Genomic DNA, 12,200 nt, shown 5'->3' on the forward strand with positions numbered 1-12,200 from the left:
ATTTTATGCAAAAATAGATGCATACAGAATTTTTTATATATCAAAATGAGAGTCCTCTTTAATCATTGTTTAAATCCCATAAATATTGGTAAATGAATAAGTAAAAACTCTATGGAAGAAAATTCTACTGTTTCATATTCTCTACGATGGTAATGAGAAAATTAAGAAGATCTATCGAAGTCAAAATTTTAGATAAATAATTAATTTATTCCTCATAGGAATACGTGTTTAAGTTTGAATTCAGTTAAGAAAATACTCAATGAATGAAATTCAGTAAAGTAGTAATTGAAATATTACCCTTCGAGAAAGATAGTTCAAGGAGAACCTTTCTAGAATCGAACCCTGAATCAGACTATGACCACGACTTAATCTCCTTTGTCAGTTTCAAGAAAAGACGATGTGACCAGTTCAGGAAAATTCAATCAAATCACCCACCAAATCTGAAATTAAATTGAGACCTTTGATTTTGATCTGAGGATCAAGATCACAGAATTCAAAAAATTCTACTTGGAATCCAGACCTGTGATCTAGAAGTCTTGGGATACGGAATTAAGATATACTCATTGTATTCAAAAGAAAATCAAAACTGAAAACTTGCATAGAAACCCCGTTTTCTTAAAAAGGACTGTCTTATGCCAGAATGCTGGAGGGAGTATTTGGTATATGTGTTTTTCTAAGAAAAGTTCGGTTGCAACAGCTGGCGGGCAGGGAGTGTTCAAAGGACGGCTCACGCGGCAAAAACCTACCCAGGTCTTGACCAACCTCGGTATGGTGAAAAATGGTGTGCTTCCAGTATGATGGGCGAGGGCCGACGAAGTGGTCCCAAAGTGAAGTGCAAGGATACCTAAGGAGGATCTTGGAGGGTTCTTACCAGGCGATGCATGGGCTCGCAGTGCTTAGGACACCCATGTGTATGTCGTGGAAGATATATATATGTATGATGACGAGAAAATTATTGTAATCTATTACTGGATCTCGTTGCTGACCTGCTAGTCTCAAACGAAGAGTCTAGAGTGATATTGTTTTGTGAGAAACAAGGATTGAATGGAAATTTTGAGTAATGCCTGATTCAATTAGGAAAAAAGCGATGATTCCTTCAAGTATCTTGACCTCATTAGAGAAATTCGTTAAGAAAATAAAAATGGTGGAATTGTCCCCATTTTTCGGGTAGGGAAAATTTTCTCGGTTTTGGTTTTTGGAATGACCACCAGCTTAGTCTCGTGCCTGGACATTCGAGGGCGAGGCCCCGAGTGAGAAACCCTGCCCCGCGCAAGAGAAAGCTACTTTCACTACCATCTGGGAATCCGCCGAGGGGGCAGTGGGATCTCACACCCGATGCGTAGTTATCGGCATGCATTGGAAGCTATCGGTATGCAACGGGAGCACCCAATTCATGCCGATAGCCACCGGCATACTTAGTTAGCACTGGTCATGCATTGGGTGCTTCTGGTGCATGCCAGTATATCCCCATACATGTCGGTAGTTATCAGCATGCATTGGAAGCTACGGGCATGCACGAGGAGCTCTGTGTGCATGCCCGTGGCCTACGGGTGCATGCCAGCATACTTAGGTAGCACCTGGGTGCTCCGATTGCATGCTAGTAGTTCTCGGTGCATGTCGGTAGTTATGGGCATGCATTGGAAGCTACTGGCATGCACCCAAAGCTCTCGGTGCATACTGGTAGCTATCAACATACTTAGATATCACCCCAGAATCATTGGGTGCCTTGGGTGCATGCTGGTAGCTCTCGAGGCATGTTGGTAGTCATTGGCATGCATTGGAAGCTACCGCCATACACCCAGAGCACGCAATGGATGGCGATAGCTACCAGTAACGTAGGTAGCACACCTCTAGGTGCATGCTGGTAGCTCCCGGTGCTTGTTGGTAGTTATCAGCATGCATTGGAAGCTACGGGCATGCACCCAGGAGCATGCAATGGGTAGCACCCGGCATGCTTGGGTTCTACGAGTGCATGCCGGTAGCTCCCGGTGCATGTTGCCGGTGCATGTTGGTGGTAGCTATAGGCATGTATTGGAATTACCGGCATGTACTTGGAGCTCTCATGCTGGTAGCTACCAAAATACTTAGTGCATGCCGGTAGCTCTGATGTCGGTAGCTATCGGCATGCACTGGAAAGCTACCGGCATGCAGCACGCAATGCATGCTTGTATCTACTAGCATACTTGGATAGCATCTAGAATGCATTGGGTTCTATGGGTGCATGCCGGTAGCTCCGAGTGCATGTCCGTAGTTATAGGCATGTATTGGAGTTACCAGCATGCAATTGGAGCTCTCGGTGCATGCTAGTAGCTACGAGAATACTTAGGTAGCACCCGACACACTGTTGGGTACTCTGGGTGTATTTCGGTAGCTCCGAGTGCTTGTCGGTAGTTATCGGCATGCATTGGAAGCTACCGGTATGCAACCAGAGCACCCAATTCATGCCGGTAGCCACCGACATAATTAGGTAGCACCGGGTGTTTTTGGTGCATGTGCCGGTATGTACCGGTAGAAATTCTCACATAAAATGAAGAGTTGACTAGTACTAGGATTTGTTAGTATAAAAATGAAAATTTTGACACCTTAGGAGGGTGTGGAGTTCATGAAGGAGGCACCTAGAAATCACATCAAGGAGGTCACTTTTTATTCAAAAAAATCATAAAGTAGCGAGATATTTCATCTCTTATCAAATTAGATCAAAAAGTGGGTTTAACTAGTCCAAAACTTGTCCAAATTAGATCAAACTGAAGCTGGAAGCCTCTAGATCCCAGTTGGACTTGGTTGGTGGCCTCCCTCACCTATAAATAGACCCCTATTCCTTGGTATTTTCATCTTGGTGTATTTACATGCTAGTGTAATTTTCAATTTAGTATATTTTCTTCTTCCCTCTTCATTGGCCCTCCATTTTGAACTTTGGTGCTTCACTAAACCTCTTCTTCTCTTGAAGATTACCCTTTTCCCTTGTGGTGGCCAAGCCTTTTCCGTGAGGGCTACACAATTTTTGCAAGAGTAAAGAATCAAGCAAACCAAGGGTAAGCCTAAACAATGAAGTTTATGCTCTCTTTTTTATGTAAATCTTCTTCCTAACCTCCCTCATGCTTGGGAAGCATTTTATTTTATGGGTTTCCTCTTAAAACCATGATTTTCTTGATTTATGAGATGACTTAATGTTTATGTTTAAGCTTAGATTTATGTATAAACTAGCACCCGACATGCATTTGGGTACTCCAGGTGCATGGTGGTAGCTCCTGGTGTATGTCGGTAGTTATCAGCATGCATTAGAAGCGGCATCATGCACCCGGAGCACCCAATGTATGCCAGTATCTATCAGCATACCATTAGGGGAAGGTTGAGGTCTATAGGGGCCCTTTAACATGCCATGTGATTAAAAGGTTATTAAGGAAAAGGGCCAATCATGTGATGCCATGTATACAAAAATATTGGGTGATTAAAGGTGGTCAAAAGATTCTCTAGAAGATGCCTTTTTGTACTTTTCATTCCCAAAAAGTGGGGGGGAAAGTTTTTGAAATTTCAGACATCCATAACTTCTACATATGAGCTCAAAATTTGTCGGTGATTAGAGATCCAGAATCTACTCGGGCTGAGCTCTTTCCATAGATATGTCACATGATATGGTTTTGCCCACTTAATTTTAAATTCAATTTTGGCGGGAAACTTTGAAATTCAAACTTCTAGCTATTTGAAGAATAAGAAGGTATCTAAAGTCAAAGAAACTCAACATTTTAACAAAAAGTCATTAAAATCATAATATGGCAGCTTAAAGGGCCCCTATAGACCTCAACCTTCCCCTAATGCTCAGGTAGCACCTGGTATGCATTGGGTTCTTCTGGTGCATCTAGTAGCTCCCAATGCATGTTGGTAGTTATCCGCATGCATTCGAAGCTACTAGTATGCACCCGGAGCTCTCTAAGCATGTCAGTATAGCAACTGGAGTACTTAGGTAGCACTTGTCATGCATTGGGTGCTCCAGGTGCATGTCGGTAGTTATCAGCATGCATTGGAAGCTATGAGTGCATGCTTGCATACTTAGCTAGCACCCGGCATGCATTGGATGCTCCAGGTGCATGCCGATAGCTCTTGATGAATGTCAATAGTTATCGGCATGCATTGGAAGTCATTAAAAAAGTCATTAAAATCATAATATGGCAGCTTAAAGGGCCCCTATAGACCTCAACCTTCCCCTAATGCTCAGGTAGCACCTGGTATGCATTGGGTTCTTCTGGTGCATCCAGTAGCTCCCGATGCATGTTGGTAGTTATCCGCATGCATTCAAAGCTACTAGTATGCACCCGAAGCTCTCTAAGCGTGTCAGTATAGCAACTCGAGTACTTAGGTAGCACTCGTCATGCATTGGGGTGCTCCAGGTGCATGTCGGTAGTTATCGACATGCATTGGAAGCTATGAGTGCATGCTTGCATACTTAGCTAGCACCTAGTGGATGCTCCAGGTGCATGCCGATAGCTCTTGATGAATGTCAATAGTTATCGGCATAGTTATCGGCATGCATTGGAAGCTACTGGCATGCACCGAGAGCTCTCGATGTATGCCGGTAGCTCTCGATGAATGTCAATAGTTATCACCATGCATTGGAAGCTACCGGCATGCACCGAGAGCTCTCGATGGATGTCGGTATGTACCGGCATACTTAGGTAGCACCCGGCATGCATTGGGTGCTCCGAGTACATGCCACTAGCTCCCGGTGCATGCCACTAGCTCCCGGTGCATGTCGGTGGTTATCGGCATGCATTAGAAGCTACTGACATGCACCCTGAGCACCGAATGCATGCAAGTAGCTACCGTCATACTTAGGTAGCATCCGACATGCATTGGGTGCTTCGGGTGCATGCCACTAGCTCGCGGTGTATGTCGATAGTTATCCACATGCATTGGAAGCTACCATCATGCAACCGAAGCTCTCAGTGCATGCCGGTAGCTATCGGAATACTTAGGTAGCGCCCGCCATGCATTGGCTACTCTAGGTGCATGTTGGTAGCTCTAGGTGCATGTCGGTATTTATCAGCATGCTTTGAAAGCTAGTGGCATGCACCCACAAAGCACCCAATGCATACCGGCATACTTAGGTAGCACCCATGGGGGTGCTTCTGGGTACAAGCCGATATCTCCCGGTGCATGTCAGTAGTTATCAGCATGCATTGGAAGCTATCGGCATCATGGACCCAGAGTTCTCTGCAAATGCCGGGAGCTACCGGCATAATTAGTGAATTGGGTGATCCGGGTGCATGTCCATAGTTATCGACATGCATTCAAAGCTATGGATTCATGCCAACATACTTAGGTAGCACCGGGCATGCATTGGGGGTGCCAATAGGTTTCGGTACATGTTTGTAAAGAAGAGCTTCTTTTGGCCACGAGGACTCAAGAGGGATGAACTCAATCATGTGCATCAGTGCTTAATATGCCAAAGAGTCAAGGCAGAAAAGGTTAAGATGCTAGGAAAGGATGAAGTGGGAATGTGTTAGGATGGATTTTGTTACTAGACTACCGTCAGTGCAATCACGTTACAACTCCATTTTTGTGGTAGTTGACAGATTAATCAAGGTTGCCCATCTGATTCCATTAAAAGAAACCTACACTACAGTGGATGTTGCCAGAGTCTTCCTCAAAGGAGATTTTCAGGCTGCATGGCTTACCCAGAAGAATAGTGAGCGACAGAGATTATAAGTTCACATCAAGGTTTTGGACTCCATTCTTCGAAGCAGTGGGAACTTCCTTAGATCTTAGTACAGCTTATCATCCTGACACAGATGGCCAGACTGAAAGAGTAAACCAAGTAATTGAAGATATTCTTTGGTCATGCTAGCAGGGAGCCAAGAAAGTGGTTAAGCTACTTACATCTAGTTGAGTTTGCTTATTACAATGCCTCTTATCACCTAAGTATTGGGATGAGCCCATTCAAAGCTCTTTACGGACAAGATTGCCTCACACCTTGAACTTGGTCCGACCCATTGACTAGGGTCGAGATGTCTAGATAGATGCTTGATGACATGGAGCAGAAAATGCAGGCAATCTGCAAAGATATTAAGGCTACCTAGGATAGACAAAAGCAGTATGTTGTGTTGACAAGAAAAGAATGGAGAGAGTGTTTGAAGAATCAGATATGGTCTTCATTCGTGTATGAGCCAAGAGAAGTTCTTTATCTTAAGGGAAGCACAAAAAGCTGTCTCCTAGATACTGTGGGCCGTACGCCATTACTAAGAAAGTAGGAGATCTAGCTTATGAACTTCTTCTACCACCCCATCTCAAGGTACATAATGTATTCCATGTTAGTTTACTTAAAAAGTATGTACCTAGCCCAAGTCATGTGCTGGATGATGAACATTTGACTTCTCAGACCTAAGGCCAGATGGAACTCCAACCCGAAGAAATCCTCGATGCTCGGGAGAAGGCTCTTAGGAATAGAGTCCTTAGAGAGTTTCTGGTCAAGTGGAAGTTCTACCCTTTAGAGGATGCCACTTGGGAGAAAGAAGAAGAACTAGTAAAGGACTACCCCCACTTTGCGAGATGAGGACATCTCGCGTTTTTCAAGTGGGAGAGAATGTAAGGTTCTTCCTCAGGTCCTAAAAGATGCATAAGCTCTCCCTTCAGTCCCCTGTAATCATCCCCTATTTCAGAATGCAAGAAAACATTGTTTTTCTTTGTTTTTGGTCTAGAGAGAGAGAATACAATTTTGAGATATTTTTGGATATAAAGTTATCCCTTTTATTTAAGATAAATTCCCCTGAAACAGAAGTTCAAAAAGAGTTTTCTAATATGCTTTAGAAATTAAATGAAATGTGCATTGGCCTAAGGGTCCACATTTTCAAAAAATTACGGATTAAGGTCCAAAGAGTGTTCTAAAGGGACAATGGGGTTAATCCAAGTGTTGGGATGAGAAAAATACAAGAATAAAAGGAAATCCCCCAAAAAGGAGTAAATTCTCACATAAGATGAAGAGTTGACTAGTACAGGTACTTAATAGTAAAAAAATGAGGATTTATTTAGTAAACATTTGAATTTTTGACATCTCAGGAGCTCATGAAGGAGGCGCCTAGAATCTCATCATTGCTTCCAATTTATAATTCACAAAAAATGAGATATTTCATCTCTCCTCTCTCCTCTTTCAAACAAGATCAAAAAAGTGAGCTAAGCTGGTCCAAAACTTGTCCAAATTGGATCAAACTGAAGCTGAAAGCCACTAGATCCCAATTGGACTTGGTTGGTGGCCTCCCTCTCCTATAAATAGAACCCCATTTCTTTGTATTTTCATATTGGAGTAACTCTATGCTAGTGTAATTTTCAGTATTAGTGTATTTCTATTATCTCTCTACCTTGCCTCTCCTTTATGACGCTTTGGAGCTTCACTAATCCTCTTCCTCTCTTGGAGATTACCCTCTCCTTCTTGGTGGCCAAGATTCCTCTTGTGGGATTCACTTCTCTCTAAAGAATCAAGCCAAAAACCAAGGGTAAGCCTAAAACAATGTTGTTTTTCTCTCTTTTTCGATGGTAACCTTCTTCCCAACCTCTCTAACGCTTCGGAAGCATTTTAATCCATGATTTCTTCTTAAAACCATGATGTTATTAATTTATATCATTTAAATGGATTAATGCTAATCTTTTATGCTTAAATGTAATATTTTTGATGTGTAAATCTCTCTTTTTGTAAGAATACTCACCTTTATGGATTAATCCTTCTTGGAAGGATAGATCTTAGTCATAATTTCATTTTCTTATCCAAAACTCTAGGCCTAACAAGCTAGAGATGGAGATTAAGCTTTCTTTATGATTTTTAATTAAAATGAGAATTAATTCATTTAAGCTTGTTTTAAGTTAAAAAAATTCATAATTATTCATTCTATGTTGAAAGAGCTTGTGCTAACATTCTTATAATTATTTTCATATAGAAGTCATATTTGGGTATTTTTCTTAAATAAACAAGGTGCTTAAATGTAATTATGTTAATGTTAAGCTTAGGTTAATGCATAAAATAATTTTTATGTTAAAAGTGTGACTTTGAAAATTCTCAATTCATAGAAAATGTGGGGAAGTTATGGCAAAATTTTATTATTAGAAAATGAAGGTTTATGCAAAATAAATTTTATTCTAAAAGTATAATTTTAAGTATTCTCATTTCATAGAAAATACGGGGAAACTATGGTAGAATTTATATCATTAGAAAAATGAATTTTATGCATAATTAAGTTTTATGCTAAAAGTGAAATTTTAAGCATTCTCATTTCATAGAAAATATGGGGAAGTTATGGTAAAATCTTTATTATTATAAAATGAAATTCATGCATAAAAATCTAGATGCAAAAAGAGAAAATTTCACTTTATTCTATGCACAAATATTTTGAATATTAAAAGAGGATTTTTTGTCATATTTTAAAATAGGTATATTCATGGTATGTATATACATGGTTATTTTTAATTATTTATCAAAAGAGAAATTTTCATTGTATTTTTAATTAGAAAAATGCATAAATTAATTTTGGTATCAAAAGAGAAAGTTTCACCACATTTTGATATAGATAAGTTATGGCATGTTGATGCCTAGGTCCAATTGGAGAAAAGAATATTTTAGTATGAATCTATGTGAATATTGTAAATAAATGATGTATGCATATTCATTAAAAGGATCATTAGAAATAGAAATATCCTTGTTAAATCCCATTATTCACAAATAGAATTATTTATAGTTCTATTATGTCCAAGAATGAATGAATTTTCATAATTTTGATATTTACCTTTATGATTGGAAATCATAATTAATTTATCAGATAAATGGACAATTATCTTTAGAAAATATCCTTAGGAATAAATTCGAGTAATTTGGTGCTAGACCATGACTGCATGAGAAGGTGGGTCAGTAAGCTCATTGCCCATCTCTTGAATCAGACATTAAGCCAAGTCTTGTGTGACCAATCCCATTTCTTCAGTATGAAGAAGAATGGATAGCTCGCTCATTTAGAGAAGTTTTCCTTAAGACCCAAAATTATCTAGAAATAAGTTAGAAATTCATTGTAATTATTGATAGATCTATGGATAACCAAGATACGAGATTCGTGATTTTCATTGAGCAATTCTAGGATTGAAAAAAAGGGATCTTGTGAAATCAACTCAATGGAAAATTCTTACTTGCATAGAAACTCTATTTTTGTAAAGGACTGTCTTACGCCGAAATGCTGGAGAAAGCGTTTGGCTTATTGTTAAACTGCTGAACCGACCCAAAAATGGTAAAAATTTGACCAAACTGATATGGAAAATTCTAGAATCAGCTTGCTTGGTTAGAGGCTCACTTTTTTCTATAAATAGAAGCCCCCCCTCCCTTTGTAAAAGCTTAATAGTGTTTTTGCACTCCTGGCTCTGAGCCATCTACATTGAATTTTTTAATAATTCAATTGTTTTTGGCCTAATCCTCTCCAACGTGAATTGGTGGCCACTCTTGCTTCAAACAAGAGTAGAACCATCAATCCCTCAAGCCAAAGGAGAGCTTACAAGCTCTATGTAAGCTAATTTTCTTGCTTTGTTTAATGAAAAATCTATGGTTTTCTTGATTTTTATGTTTTGCAAATGTTTGAATTAAATTCAAATGCTATGCCTTTGAAAAAAGGGCCACCCCCTTCTCTTCTTACATTCCAACCTTTCTCAATCCTAGAAAGATTAACTAAGTGATTAATTAAACTCTTGTTATTGTTTACTCTCTTGAATTTAGAAAATTGTGTAGATTAGAGTTTTATAAATCTAATTTGGGTTAATTTAAGCTAAATAAAGAATGATAAAAATGAGAAATGGTCAACCATACAAAGGAGGTTATGGAAAAATTTTCTAGAATTTTGTGGAAAAGAAAGTTTGTTTTTATGTTATTCCAAAAGAGTAATTCCCACCATTTTTGCATCTAAAAGAAATATTCTAGTTACTCCATGTATATATTCACCTATGAATATGCATGGATATCACTGGTATTAATTATTAAATTTGATTTCTATGCATAGAAAGATGCATAATGAAATTTTTTTATTTATAAAAGGGTTATTCTTATTACATTTTATTTCTATGCATAGAAAGATGCATAAAAGAATTTTTTTTAATTACAAAAGTGTTATTCTTATTAAATTTGATTTCTATACATAGAAAGATGCATAATGGAAGTTTTTTTATTATAAAAGTGTTATTCTTATTAAATTTGATATTGATAAATGAATAATTAAGTACTCTAAGAGAGAAATTTCTATCGTTTTATATTCACATGGATTGTAAAAAGAGAATTCAGGAAATCTATCGAGATCGAAATATTCAGATAAATGATTAATCTATTCCTCATTGGAATTCGTAACTAATTTAGAAATCAGTTAAGTGAATATTCAAAGAAAGAAATTCAGTAAAATAGTAACTGAATTATCAAACCTTTTCGAGAAAGATAGATCAGGAAAAATCTTATCCGACTCGAACCTTGAATCAAACTATGACCAAGACCAAACTCTTTTGCCGGTTTCGAGGAAAGAAGGTGTGACCAGTTTAGAAAAATACACTCAAAAACTCCCGCCAAATCTGAAACTAAGTTTGAGACCCTTCGAATTGATCTATGGATCAAGGTTATAGACTTCAAGGAATTCTGGTATGAAACTCAAAATTCCGATCAAGAAGTTTTGGGGATACTGATTCAAGAAATACTCCTTGTATTCAAAAGAAAATCAAACTGAAAAGTTGCATAGAAATGAGATGTGATGTGAATAGATGTGATGATATGTGATGTGAATAGATGTGATGAGATGCAATGTGAATCAGATCGATGTGAATGAATGAGATGCGATGTCATGGGAATCGGGATGTAAATGAATGATATGGGATGTGAATGGATGTGAATGTGTATGTAAGAATGGATGTGAATGTGTATGTGAAGAATGGATGTGGATGTGTATGAGTAGAATGGATGTGAATGTGTATCACCCATGATCTCACCAACCATGCCAGTGGTGTAAGTGTGGGGCCTATCCCTCAGGCGGGTCATCAGTGTCCACCGCCTCACTAGATGAGCTCGATATCTCAACATGTATATGTGCGAGTGTATGTATATACATATATATATATACATATACATATATATATACATATACATATACATATACATATACATACACACACACACACACACACACACACACACACACACACATGCATATATATATTGTCCTCTTATCTCTGATAAAACTTGTTGATATAAAGTGTGAAAGATAAAGTCATATCACTTCACTCCACTTCACTCTCAAGAAGTAGTATGGCACCCATGAAGAAGTATGCTCATAACGATAATATCTTGTTAGATAATCCAGATTACTTTAGTGTGCAGAGTGAAAATGAAATATGGTGGCTTGCTATATTTGATGTACCAAAAGAACATCATGAGATATTGAAGGTTTTCTATAGAGATACCGTAAGTTGTCAGATATTAAAGTGACATGGAACTTTTAAAGGTTGATGAATTTGATAAGTACATAGTAGAATGGCGTCTTGTAGGAGATATAAAAACTTTCAAGTACATGTTTGGTGTGTCAAATTGTTCCAATGCAAAGTTTCCTTGTTTATATTGCATGCGATCAAGAAAAAAAAGACAATAATGGAAATAAACATTGGAGTGAAGACACATGCATAGATGGCATCGCAAACCGTGACCATCTTGTTCGTCCTGATGGAATAAAGGTACCAGTAGATCTAAAGTGGGATCTTATTCTTAACATTCCCTTGAACAGGGTCCATTTTTGCACTTTGCATGTCATGGTGAGAATTATTGAGAAATTGGTGTTTCAGCATGTGTGTTTTGCTTACAAGATGCAACCTACTTGAGCTGCTCAAGCTACATGTAGTAGAAGTTTTATAAGAGATTAGACTACATCTATGCCAAGTAAAAATCAAGAAGGATGATAAACATTTTGGCATAAATGGGAATTTACCATGTAAACCATGTTTTATTGAAGGAAAGGTAAGAGAATTTTTTTTTGCAACCAAAGAATGAAAGCGGTGAAGTGTTAGTGAGACAACCAGAGAAGTATGATCGATGGAAGAAGTTGCAAAAAGAAAATTTCTTTTTGCACCAAAGAATGAAAGCGGTGAAGTTTTAGTGAGACAACTAGAGAAGTATGATCGATGGTTGTTCCTCATAAGAGGAATGATGCAGTTAGCAA

The sequence above is a fragment of the Cibotium barometz genome, chromosome 16 (genome assembly GCF_041138505.1).
Source record: "Cibotium barometz isolate CiBa-2024 chromosome 16, ASM4113850v1, whole genome shotgun sequence".
Taxonomy (NCBI): Eukaryota; Viridiplantae; Streptophyta; class Polypodiopsida; order Cyatheales; family Cibotiaceae; genus Cibotium; species Cibotium barometz.